At 37.5% G+C, this 14,249-nt stretch overlaps 1 protein-coding gene across 2 annotated transcripts in view; it reads right to left on the minus strand.

Annotated features, from left to right (window-relative positions):
- GPC6 (glypican 6) overlaps nt 1-14,249 on the minus strand; it is a 1,126,333-nt gene that overhangs the window by 536,915 nt on the left and 575,169 nt on the right. The window lies entirely within an intron of this gene.

Genomic DNA, 14,249 nt, shown 5'->3' on the forward strand with positions numbered 1-14,249 from the left:
GACCTGTCAATCTCTTGTAGATAGGGATCTGGCATTCAAGTCTGTTCCCAGCAGACAGCTAAGCGCTTAAACATTCCCGATTATTGACAAGCAACATACTGCTGGGATTTACGAACATGACGGTGACTTACTGAAAATAGCATGTGGTGACGGTATGTTCTTAGGATGCCCAAAATAAGCAACAGAGCCTAAAGGCTGGGAAAGCTGCATGGAGTGGACAGCAGCCTGCACTTCAGGTGACTGAAACTGAGCAAATGGGATGGGAGAGATATACATGGAAAGCACCATAGAAAGAAAATGACCTATAATGGGCCACAAAGTGATTGTGCTGCTCCAAATTATTAAGCTTTCTTCTTAATAAATTGGTTTGTAGAGTTGCTGAGTTTGGAAAATGAAATGCAACTGTAGATGTTGGAATGAAGACAGAGTAAGAATTTGAGGCTGCAGATAGATAGAAGTTACCTACAAAGTTTCTCTCCACTAGAAATACTCTGACATATCTGTAACCTCTCAAATAGATTTTTGACTCAGCAGTGAAAAGTAGAGAGAAAAATGACACTGTACAGCTAAAATTATGGGATGCTCACATTAAATTGCCTGCCCCTTGAAACTGAGTCAAAGTTGTGCTCAGAAAAACTGCTAACCTAATATTCTCTGCTCTCCTGAGGGAAGTGATTTTAAATCTCACAATAAATCAGTTTACATATTCTAAATTAATTCAATGAATGGAATTATAAAATAAGCCCAAAGTCAGCTCTCTAGCATGATGGTATTATGAGCCTGGGGGAAAGCGGCAAGGATCCAGAACAAGGTGGCTGGTGATCCGACCTATCTCATGAAGGGAAACTCAATAACAAATCAAAGTTTTCAGAGTGGTGATGAAAAGTATCAATTCCATAAGCAGTTATTGAACAGGATCCCTCTTACGGTAAGCTCTTCCCTGACAGTGACAGGCATTTTGGGACGAAGAATGTCAGCTCTGTCAACCTCTAGTACATCACCTTATGCATCCAAATAGTAATTCACTAAAATTGCAATTTTCCAGATTCTTTTAAACACTGTCTGCTCAAATGTTTTATGGGAAATCTAAGAGAGCTAATACTTAAGGGACTTTTACTTGAAAAGTATCATCTTTACCAAAATCTTGCAGAAATACTCTCAGATCTGTCTGAACACAAATTAGTTATGTGGTGTTGAGTCATTTAATGGTGATGAACCACCTTTATGAACATTAAGGACCCCTTTGTAAGAGCCTAAAGTTACAGAGAGCCCCCTTTGATAATATTTGGATGTTTATTTATTTTGTTTATGACTGAGGCTGACACCCATAGATAACAGCCAACTCCTCCATGAATTCTTCTCATCTGCCTCCCCAGGGGAGGTGGAAAAGCACAGATTAATCTCTCTCTGATGATTTACAATCTTTCTGGTGCTCATTATACTTTTTTTTTATGGGCACTGGTAATACCACCCGCAAAATCTCTGAGGGCTGGCGAGAGCAAATCTCTCAATAAAGTATCTGTTACTTATGTCAGAATTCCAGTCAGGGCCCAAAATGCATTATGCAAACACAAAATATTTCTCTATTTTCGTCACAACTGGAAAACCATGTCAACAATCAACCCCAAGAGTTTTAGACACCCTGGTGAGTCCCTAAAATTCTTTGCCTTTGATAGGAGGATAACGCATTAAAACTATATATTTGCGTTGTCTGAGACATTAGTCACTAGCCACATATGGCTCTTGAGCATAGGAAATATGGCTAGTCCCAAAATGCAAAATACACCCTGAAATTTGAGGCCTTGTTACAAGAAAAATAAAATATCTCATCAATAATTTCTGTATTGATTACATATTTAAATGACAAGGTTCTGGATATAATAGGTTAAAAATTTACCATTAAAATTAGTTTCACCTGTTTCCTTTTATTTTAATGTGCTTATAGAACGTTTTAAATAACATATGTGGCTCCCAATGTATTCGTTTTGGACAGCATAGTGATGATTTTGTGACAACTTTGATGGGAAAAATTCCAGGTCTGTGCTTGCTGTGGTCCATTCTGGCAGGAGTAAACTTCTAGCTGTATGTTAAAAGGATATTCTTTAAGATGTTAAAAGGGGAGATTCTTTCCTGATCTAACACTAAGAATAGTAGAGTTTGTTGTTGTTGTTTGTTTGTTTTTTGTTTTTTTAGTTATTGGTTTGCTTTTATTTAATTAAAGACTATTGTCTGTCTCATACTGATGGCTAACAGCAGGCTTAAAGGAAGGTTGGCACATTCAAATGCCACAGAGTCAATAATTACAAGTGAAGTTTATTTTTTAATTTTAAACATAGAAATAATTTGCATATAAAGTAGAATATTCTATACTTTCAAAAAAAGGTAAGCTTCCTACCATTTTTTTTCTTGAAACATGGCTCTATTTGTCATTCACTTTTTCACTTAAAAAAAAAAAGTTCATCCATTTTGAGAGAGAGAGAGAGAGAGAGAGAGAGAGGAGGTGGGGAGACACACAGAGAATCCCAAGCAGGATTCTTGCTGTTAGTCTGGAGCTCAACGCGGGGCTGGATCTCACCAGCCGTGAGATCATGACCTGAGCTGAAATCAAGAGTTGTATGCTTAACTGACTGAGACACCCAAAAAGTGATTGACACTTTTTCATTTTTAGTAAACACACAGGTATAGAGAAACATTTCTCTATTATGAGAAAAACAGCCACACATTTTGAAACATTGGCCAGCAATATTGAGCTCAGAATCAGGCGAACTAGAGGAATGATTAGATGGGCATCGAAGTGAGCCATGAATGTTCAACCCAACACAAACTCGGTCTAAACCTTCCTTAACATGGGGCCAGGCTGGTCATATCTTCAGGAATTGTAGAAATTCACATTTTATGTTAATCCTCCCCATTTCAAAACAGAATTTGAAATCTTAAGAATTGATGCCAAATAAAACATGCCCCTGGGCCAGTTAGGACCAAGGTCTACCAGTCTGCAATCTGGCTTAGATCCAGACTTTTGGGCCAACAGGAAAGATTGCCCAGGAACTTCCAATATACATTTCCAGTTAGCCTCATTCCTGCCTCTACTTTATATCTTTTTTTTTCTTTTTGAAAAAACAAAACGAAACAAACAAAAAACACTGCTCCTGAGCTCTATAGAGTATATACAAACCAACCAGTAAATTTCAACAGTTAAATACATGCTAAGGGAATAACGGGATTTTCATATATCCTGGCATTCAGGGTACAAGATGAATTCAGATAAACATGACACATACATGGACACACACATCAACTACTTAAAACAGTTGTTTCTTTTTCATAGCGAGAATGTCCAGGAGGTGACTGTTTGTGACAGATTCCCAGATATATTGGTAGCAAACAAATTCTTTAGGTTGCAAAAGAATTCTTTAAGAAATAAGGGTAATTTTTAAAGAAATGCTATTGATGTGGGGAAATACTTCCGATGTAAAAGAGAAAAAAGTAGAATCCAATGTGAATTATCCCACAAGATTTAACAGTATGTAATATAAAATATATATTAGAGTTACAGAAAGACTAGAAACAAACTTTTGAGATGGATTATCTTTTAGCCCATCTTTGACACTGGTTGGGTAGTGAGAATTTAGGATTATCTTATTTTCTTCTTTGTACCCTTCTGCACTTTCCACATTGTTTTCCTTTCTGGATGAGCACACATATTGATTTTGTAGTCAGAAAAAAATATGCAAAAATGCATAACACTATTTTACTAGCTATCACAAAAAAAATACCTAGGTGATTTAAGCTAGGGTCAAAATTTTACTTAAATGTTTTTGGTAATTCGAAGGGGGGGGGGAAGGTCTCTTTGGCTTGAGTGATTCATCAGATTATCTCATTTCCCCAATGCACTTGGTTCTATAACCACAACACAAGTGATCAACTACCAACTGACTAAGAGGGACAGCTTGGATAGCCAGGAGTTGTAAGATTTACAATGTATTAAACAATTGGTATATCGGACTATTGCTGGAACAAAGCTATCACTTTAACAATAAAAAAAAAAAAAAAAGAATCTGCACAAATATAAAAGACTTTCCATCTGGATTCTCTGCCGTCTTAGCCAAAATGTCAGAGTACTTTTTTCTCCATTTCACAATAGATATTCCTGATATTTTATGGAAATGGTGTCATAAATATTTTATATAGTTATATTCTATCTACAAATGCAGCAGGATATCATAAGGTTTGTCTTTTCGATAAAATGTGTTATTGCAAGCACACTTAACTTCCCCTTGGCCCAGCCTCTAATTTGAGCAACAAAACCCTAAGAAGAAAAGAATGAGCACGTCTGCAGAGTGACTGGTACTCTGCTATTTTTAAAGCCCTATAAAATCCTGTGTTTCTTACTGACTGCTGTCCATTTCCATTGAAAAACAGTGAAATACATTTTGCCTTATCTAGATAGAGTTTTAGTAAGGAAATGGGTCTTTAGAAAACCAAGAGCAAATGAGGAAAAGTTTTAACACACATTATTTATTTATTTATATTTATTGATTATCAGTTTTATTTCTACTTTTTTATGTTTATTTATTTTTGGGAGAGAGACAGAGCGTGAGCAGGGGAAGGGTAGAGACAGAAGGAGACACAGAATCCGAAGCAGGCTCCAGGCTCTGAGCTGTCAGCACAGGGCCCACGATGCAGGGCTCGAACTCACAAACTGTAAGATCATGACCTGAACCGAAGTCAGACGCCCAACCGACTGAGCCACCCAGGTGCCCAACACCCATTATTTATTAACCAATATATTTCTTTATGGAGAGACTCATATTTATAACTACTGTGAGAATGGTATGCAGCATAACAGTTTTTCATAATTAATATATTTATGAAAGTTTAAAATGTTGAATGACTTTTTCTGATTGCCAAATCCTATACAAAATGAACATGGAAAACTCTCCTTTCCTGACTTAAGATACTACAAACTAAAGAGGATAAAATTCCCATGAAAATCCCGTTATCTACTGAGTATTAAATATGACATCGGCATTTTTGACATGCAGCACATTCCTGCAACGCCAAAAATGAATTTTTAAAAATCTGTTTATGCCCGCCGCTTAAGTGTCAACTCATGTTAACTTGGAATATCTATTGATTTAGGCTAGAGTTGTACTTCCATCTGAATGTCAAAGTCACCATTATCCCATTACTGACACTCTGAACTGTCCATTTTCACCCTTGGCCGTCCGATTTAGACGTAAGACAACGTAGAGTTTCGACATTGTGTGGGGTGATTTTTTTTTTTTTTTTTTCGGGTCAAAAGTTACTTTTATTTTTATTTATTTATTTATTTATTTATTTATTTATTTATTTTTTTAATATATGAAATTTACTGTCAAATTGGTTTCCATACAACACCCAGTGCTCATCCCAAAAGGTGCCCTCCTCAATACCCATCACCCACCCTGCCCTCCCTCCCACCCCCCATCAACCCTCAGTTTGTTCTCAGTTTTTAACAGTCTCTTATGCTTTGGCTCTCTCCCAGTCTAACCTCTTTTTTTTTTTTTTTTTTTCCCTTCCCCTCCCCCATGGGTTTCTGTTACGTTTCTCAGGATCCACATAAGAGTGAAACCATATGGTATCTGTCTTTCTCTGTATGGCTTATTTCACTTAGCATCACACTCTCCAGTTCCATCCACGTTGCTACAAAAGGCCATATTTCATTTTTTCTCATTGCCATGTAGTATTCCATTGTGTATATAAACCACAATTTCTTTATCCATTCATCAGTTGATGGACATTTAGGCTCTTTCCATAATTTGGCTATTGTTGAGAGTGCTGCTATAAACATTGGGGTACAAGTGCCCCTATGCATCAGTACTCCTGTATCCCTTGGATAAATTCCTAGCAGTGCTATTGCTGGGTCATAGGGTAGGTCTATTTTTAATTTTCTGAGGAACCTCCACACTGCTTTCCAGAGCGGCTGCACCAATTTGCATTCTGTGGGGTGATTTTTATTTTCTAAGCATCTGGGATTGATCCACTGTGTCTGCGCTGAATATCACTCATCAAGACGAAGAGGTAAAACGCATACACATGAAGGGGAATAACCCTTGTCTGTAATCACAAGGGTAACAGTGGGGACAGTGTATCCCCCCTCTTTATACAGTCAGCTATCTGTATGACCTAATACCTCATTTTAAAAAATACCAATGTGTCATACTCTTTACACAAGTCTTGCTTCACTATGTCAGCAGTATTAATGCAATATATCTGTCAAGCTCTATTAAAATTCTTTTTCATGTGTATCTTGGCTCATAAACCTCTGCACTGATATTGCCTCAGAGAATGTCCTTGTTACACTGACTCCATGAAGATGGGACCATAAAAGAAAAATCCTCCAAACTTTTAGTTTCGGCCTATCCTGCCACACAGCCCGCAGTGTCCAGCCAACACTCCGGGTGTGCTTTTGCATGTGTAAGTAATTACAATACGACTGCTGTTCAAATCTTGTGGCACAGAACCTTCCAGCAAGAAAAGCATAAAAGCATTCGGAGATACATATCCAAGAACAGACTCAGCGCTGTTCACTGGAATAAAGTGTCAGGTCCGTTTTCCTTTACGAAGCCATTTTAGAAGAAGCATCCTTTGAGTTGCAGCACTAGAGTTCTATCCTTGGGCCTTTTTTATTTGTGCTGTACCTTAATTGGCACATTTCACCACTGGAGGTTCCCTATTAGTAACAAAGACATCTGCTTGTAGCACACGTTTCCGATGGCCCCAGAGAAGTTCTCGGACTTGTGGGGCAAAGGCAGACAGTAGATGTGTCAATCAAAATGGGCTTACAGGAGCCCATTGATGGTTGTGAACACAGAGAATGCACCCCAGGGGAAAAGGCTGGGACAGAAGGCCACAAAAAGGGGTAAAGGGAAACTGCACACAGGGAGGAGAAAGTCCAGACACACCAACAGAATCAAGCCGAATAGGTTATTTTGTATTCTCAGCATTGTTCTAGAATAACACACCTCAGACTCGCTGTCTGAGGCTCCCATGACCTAGACAGGCTTTGGCTGGTTATTTGATTCTTCCCAGGATGTTATGCTTTGATACCTAACCTGATGGAGCATAACTAAGATGCAGGTCACAGGGAGGAGACTCACCAGACAAGTTCACCAATATTCAAGGAAAAGTCTACTGATGGTGTCTTGGATGCTGGGGCAATGTGAAATTGCTATTCAGATTTTTAAAGTGCTCTCAGTTGTACTTACCTTGTTGCAAAACCGTGATAGCCTACTCAAGAGCACCAGTCCATGGACCATGCTAGTTCTAGAATGTGTAGTGGCAGAAGAATTAGCTTCTCCACCAATCAAAACCAGGGTAGTTGCACTGCTGCTTGCTAATTGGTAACATCCTAAGAGCCAAATCCAAAAGTCTATTTCCTCTGTGCCTCCCACTTGACTATCTGCAACATTCGATACTGTTCATTACCCTATTTCTTGAAGTTCTGTTCTCTTTACTTTCAGGGCAATATGCTTTTCTGGCTCGCACCATTTGTCTTCTTTCTCTATATCCCTCTTTAAATCTTGATATGTTTTGATATTTCATCTGATCCTATTCCCTTCTTCCTCTAGCCAAATGTTACCATCCTTTGCCAACAATCAATGATATGGTGGTGATTCTCAAACCAGTCAGCCAACAGACAGCTGTTACTAAACGGGAACAAATTTTGTGACAGGAACTGTGCTTGATGCCAGGAGGGAACCTGAGAAGATACATCATCTATATACTGTGCTGGCATGTTTGTCTCTCTGGGTGTGCTCTCCACTCCACTCCACCTGCTGACCCAGGTCTCATCACTATTAATCTGGGCAATTGCAATAGTTTCCCATCACTGCACTGGCTGTCAGTCCCCCAATCCAGATTATCAACCCCATGGACCGCCTTTTTAAAGTGAATATCTGATCACATACTTGTCTTTTAAAAAATCATTGTTATTCCTTGCCTATGCCAAGTCCTTCACATTCCTTAACATAAACTATGACCAAATAATATGGTCCAAATTTACCTCCTGGAATCCCCTCCAAAACACCATGACCTTTCACGATTTGTGTCTTTGAACCTGCTGGGCCGAGGACCACAAAGCCTTACATCCCTTTCTCCCTGTTGTAATACGTGTTCATTATTGAAGTCTAAGTCTGACTATTATCTACTCTACAGTGTCTTTTCCAATTTCCCAAGACAAAAAGGAATGTGTGTTTCTCTTGATTCACATAGTGCTCTATACAGATCTCTGCCTTTATCCTGATCATTTGCACCACACTTGAACTTCTGGATAGTGTTGGATTTCCTCAAGGACAATGCTATTCATTGTTATTTCCTGTTTCTTACAGAACAATACTGGACACACAGTAAGTGCTCAGCATTCACTTATCCCTCAAAAGTACTAGAATGCTTCCAAACCACAGAAAGTTTTGTTTTTGTTTTTTTGTTTGTTGCTGTTTTTTTTTTTAAGTTATTCAGGTAAAATAGACATGTGCCAAATTGTTAGTGAAATAGTTTTTATTCAAGGGTTCAGTTTGGGCCTCCAGCTTAATCTCTTGCTATTCATTGCTTTGTACTTTATACCTCAAGAACACCACATGCTTGCAGCTACCTGCACACATCATTTGGTTTTATACCTCTGTGCTTCTTCTGTTCACTGTTGCTTCTGCCTAAAACATCCTTCACCATGCTAGATGCCCTCATCATCTGCCCAACGCCCATGCATCCTTCAATATGTGGTTCAGGCTTCTACGCCCCTGAAAATTTCCGAGCACATAAGATTAAGCTAGATGTCTCTCCTTTCTGTTCTCAGAACACTTATTGCAAAATTCTCTCAGTATACATTGACATTTTGTGCGTGTGTGTGTGTGTGTGTGTGTGTGTGTGTGTCTTCCCAATTAGTACTTGCAAATATGTTAACTTGCTTGGCCTTGGTATCTCATAAACTTACCAATGGTACTTGACATACAGTACACAATGAACAAGCATAAAATGGCTTCACTTTTACAAGAGTCCACATTGGGATGAAATAAAAGCTGGGTTATTATAACCACCCCACTTGAACTGTAGTCGAGAGAGAGATTATACCTATTAGGTACAGTATAAGCAGAACTGTGGTTCTCAAACATTTCCTAGTTACGTTGTATTCACAGAGTTAAGGAACTCATTAACTTCTTCCAAAATGGATAAAACTTCACAATCAAATTTCAATGATGAGAAAGGTGCTCATTTTAATGGAATCCCAATAGATAGTATAATTTTAAAATAAAGTAGCCTGACTCAGGCATAGGTATTAGAAAGAGACACAAGCTACAAAAGGGAACAAAAAGAAAGAATACACAAATAGTTGTTAGTGCATTGGATATAAATGGCTTCATTTTCCTCAATTTCTACCCTCTTCTTATCTCAACTATTTTTCACAAGCATACATCTAAGCTATGTAGTTTGCAAGAGAACTTAAAATTAATAAGATATTTTAACTGTTTTAATCAAAATAACCGAAGTGTTTTAATCAAAACAGACTGTCTCTCTTAATTCTCTAAATCCATCTGCAGAATCCCACATGCTATACTTGAGGGGAAATGTTCTTTCCTTCTTCTGACAGTGGGATTTACTTATATTATTGTGATTTTCAGGGCTTATCACAGCACCTAGGCCAGGCTAAAATTCATACATTTTCAATGAATTACATTATTTTCATTGTCATGGCTCCTAGTACTAATATCATTTTGTTACTATTTTTATCATGATATTATTTATTTATTGACTGCTAAGTACTTTCTAAATATAATGCCCACACCACCATCATAAAGCAGCAAGCATGTATTATTTATGCTGACTTAAAAGTTGTAAACATAGAAGCATTATTGATAATTTTAAAAAGCTTACCTATTCTTCCTAACACTGTATATTATTGAAGTAACTTACACTGAATAATCAACAATTACAGAAGAGAATACACTAGTCACAGAAGAATTATAAAAAGGTTTCATTCACCTAAGACCTTTTTGTGGTCTGTTTCATTTTTGGATGACTCCATAAAAATTAACTCCGATTAAAATATCACCATAAAAGGAACAATACAAATGAGTCAGGTGATAGCTATAAAAGGTGGTCTTACTTTATATCTTAAATTCTTTCCCCAAAGCAAACAGCTAAATAGAATACCATTTCTCTTGTAAATTATCTCAATGGTAAATTCTTCAGAATGGTTTTCCATTGTGATCAGAGAATGCTCTCAATGGACGTATTTCATAGCCTTCATTTCATCAAATTTGATGATAAACTTTTCAGCCTTATAGTCCATCAACCACATTTATTGAAAATTGACTCTGTTTATTGCTTTCTTGGCATTGCAATGTTAATGCAAAGCTGTTTACTCAGGTATATGAACCAGCTAAGAGGCTCTTCATGCAAAAACAGTCTGTGTAGCATTGACAGGTATCTACTGATGAAACTTTCTGGTCTTACTAAAGACTGTAAGTCAAACTTTCTTTTCAAAGTCATGACCCACAAGAAAGAAGGATTTTAGGTAGGTGAATGGATGGATGGATGGATGGACGGACATACAGACAGACAAGGGATACATGACGGTATTTGGCAATAGGGCAAGTTCTCTGGATCCCAGCTCTACTATCTACCCAACTGTCTGGAACGAATCATTGAAATGACTTCCATAATTGACGCAGTTTTATTGACATAATTTACAGTCTTTACTCATAGAAGTCACTTTGATTAAAGCAGAATGACAGCCATCAGGATGGACCAGTGAAGACAGGAGAGTCATTTCCACATTTGCCTTCATGATAAATAGTTGAAGCTTGGTCTAGGCAGACAACATTAACACCTCTTTAATGGAGCCCTCTGTCTGTGTGCTTCACAGTGTCTGACAAGCTGGCTTCCGTGTTTCCACTCATAAATGGGTATATATAAGGGTATGAGAGTGGTGTTTTAATAAAGGGACAATGCTAAGAAATAGTCTAGACTCTTTCTTTCCAGGCTACTACATTATCAAAATTTGTTTTTATCTTCAGTTTAGAGCTTTGCCTTCCAAGCTTACCTGGTATAGTTTAGCACAATATGGAGCATGGAAAGTGAACAGTTAACAAATCTACAAACAGCAGTAAGTCTGATAAACTACTGGGGGTAGCTCAGGGATTTGATCATATCTGCACAGATGAAGAGAATCAGAGATGAACAATGGCAAAGTCTTCACCATTTGAATCTCTTTCATTAAAACGGTTTTAAATCCACCCCTCCAACCGCACATATCACCCAGAGCTTAAGAAACAGTATGTTATCCAATAACTTTAGAAATCCCTGTATAACCCGCCTTTATAATATCTCTAAGCCTAACCCCTAAAGGAAATGACCATCTAATGTTTGTGTTTTCAATTTTTAAAAATTTTCTCCAGACTTCTATCACATATATTTTTATTCTGAAATAAAATAAAATGTATTGCTTTGTTTTATGTTATTTGAACTTTATATAAATTGTATGTATTCTTTGATAATGTTTTTCTCTCAAAATGAGGTTTCCGTGATTCATCCATGAGTGTGGCTATCATTCAGTTATTTTCCATGCTCCATTGGATTTCATGGTGTGACAAGATCACCATGTATGCCGATGGGACATGTGTGATTTTTCTAATTTTCATGTTATTGTAACCAATGCTGTGAACATTCTTCTTCATATCTGCCTGCACACACACGCACATATCTGCCTGTTCCACTCCTGGGGTAGAACTGCAGTGTTGGGATACACACTTTTTCAGTGATACAGGTATTTTCAAATTGTTATCCAAAGTGAACACATCCATTTATACTTCCACCAATAAAGTATGAAAGTTACCAAATCTCCGTATTTTGTCAACACTCAGCACTCTCAAAATTAGTCATTCACATAGTAAATGAACCCTGGCTAACTGACCACAGATATTCACTCGAGGATCATTTAACACTTCTTAGAACCAGATCTCCAGTTATGGTTACTTAAAATTAACTTGCTTCATTCAGTGCCTAGAAGAAGACAAGGCTTTTGTCTCTAAGATGGCAAAGATAAGTTTAAACCCTTATTGTGTTGATGCCTCCAAATTATTCCTCCATTTTTCTGGTACAAAAATTCCCTATAATATCATGTCAAAACATTTGTGTCAATTGGCTGTGTTTTGCCAAAGGGATACATTTTACAGTCAAAACAATTAATTAGAAGCTATTAATGATATCTTCCAAGATTTGAGAAGCCACTGAAAGAGAAGAAACAGAAGGAAAAAAATGTATTCTACAAACCAGGATGCAGGAGATAACCTAGTTTGTTGATCTCCATTTGGGAATATTGCGTTGAATTCCTTACCTCTTCTGCAATCATTTCGCCAACTCAAACCCCTCAAGTAACGGGCCACAGGGACGCCCCAGATTTATGAAGGGCTTTTACCTTCAACACCATTCTTGCTTTTTCTCTTAAAATATTGAGTCCTTGTCATTTTTATTCTTATTACAAAAAATAGTTTGGGTGCTGAAAAATACCAACATACCAACAGTCCTAGTAGATGTATTTCTGGTTTTGTCAGTTACATACCATCTGGTAATCATTAGGTGAGAAAGTTCATTTGTAATACACTTAAATCCCTGAGTCATAAATTATTTTAGAAAAAAAAAAAGGTTCGGCTTCTTTTAAGCCACACCCCTCTCTCTTTCTCCTTCTCTCTGTTTATCTTTCTACAAGGTGGCACCCAGATGTCAGCATGGGACTTATGATTTGAATAGATTAGGGCTAATGAAACTCAGGCCAGACAAGCCAATATCTGCATAAACAGTCAGCATTCCATGGGTTACACGACCACAAACTACATCACAAATCCACAGCAGCTGCTCAGCAAATGAATGCTGATCATGGAAAGATCAGGGGAAACAAGATCACAGTGTTACAGAGTATATCCCTCATCATGTCCAGAAAAAAATTAAAAGCCATATTCTACTGGTGGTTGCTCCATGATGTCAACCTCCACGTCATGAAGAGTAGTAAATTCGATTTTGATCTACAAAGACCTCACACTGAGATAGTCAGGGAATGGTAAAAGGGAGGTGTCATCTAGGGGCAGTTGTTAATGCCATCTTCTGAGAACTCAGAGAGAATCAGCAGCAGTCTCCCCTGATACTTTCTAGATACTTTGCTAGAAAATATTCTCTTATTGCACCAGAACATCCCCAGGCCAAAATATGTGCATCTAAACGTTACTCACACTCAGACAGAATCAAAGTAAAGAGTCCAGAATGTTGCACAGATCAATCCACGCTTTGAATTTCTTATCTTGTGTTTCTTAAAAGCCGGCTGTGTGTTTCATTCTCCAGCAAAAGCAAAGACTTCAATTTGAAGTCTCTGTGACTAAAGTTATCTTTTTTTAAAAAAAACAAACTTTCTGCTTAAGAATATATGGGATACATATTTAGTTTTTGTACTTCTATATATTTTACAGACTTTCTCGGGTGATCATATTTCCTTTTGCTATTCCACCTGGCTAGTTCCTTACCGACCCACTTTTGGGGCTCTAGTTCCTTTGGTATCCAGAATATTACTGATTTTCAATTTAAAAAAACATCATTTTTAACATCAGAGTTATATGGCCTTTATATTATATTAAGCCTCATGTGATTATCCTTTTTAGAGGCCTCTTGAAAATACTCTTTCCATATGCTCAAATAAACTCAGTAGGAATAGGTAATTTAAAAATGGATGGCTGTGAAATTTATAAATAGTGTCACAGAGACACATTTTTTAAGGGTATACCCAGTTTTTATACCAAGATGTAAATATTGAGGACATGAAGGTGGAGAAAAGAGAAATATGGAAGGTTAGCACCAATAGTTATGAGAAATATGTGGGTCTTTGCCACAGCCCTGCAATAAGAAAGTAGTGTTTGGCATTAATCTTTGTACAAATATGACCTTTTTGGGTGACGTAATACCAGATTCCTGTTATGTGCTGTTTTTACTTTATGTCTTAGAGTAATCATCTTTCAGTTTATTTGTTGGGCTGACCTCATAAATTGGCAAGCCGGTCTCCTAAGAACAGTTGAATGTCAAGGAAGAATTTAAACAAAGGCAAACATCCTACACACAGGAAACAGTCAATGTTTAAAGAAAGCAGTGGAGAAAGACCCCTTGCATTAAAGGTTTAGAGACATCCTCAAGGAAAGGCGCGATGTGTATTAGTGATTTATCTTGCT

The sequence above is a fragment of the Neofelis nebulosa genome, chromosome 1 (genome assembly GCF_028018385.1).
Source record: "Neofelis nebulosa isolate mNeoNeb1 chromosome 1, mNeoNeb1.pri, whole genome shotgun sequence".
Taxonomy (NCBI): Eukaryota; Metazoa; Chordata; class Mammalia; order Carnivora; family Felidae; genus Neofelis; species Neofelis nebulosa.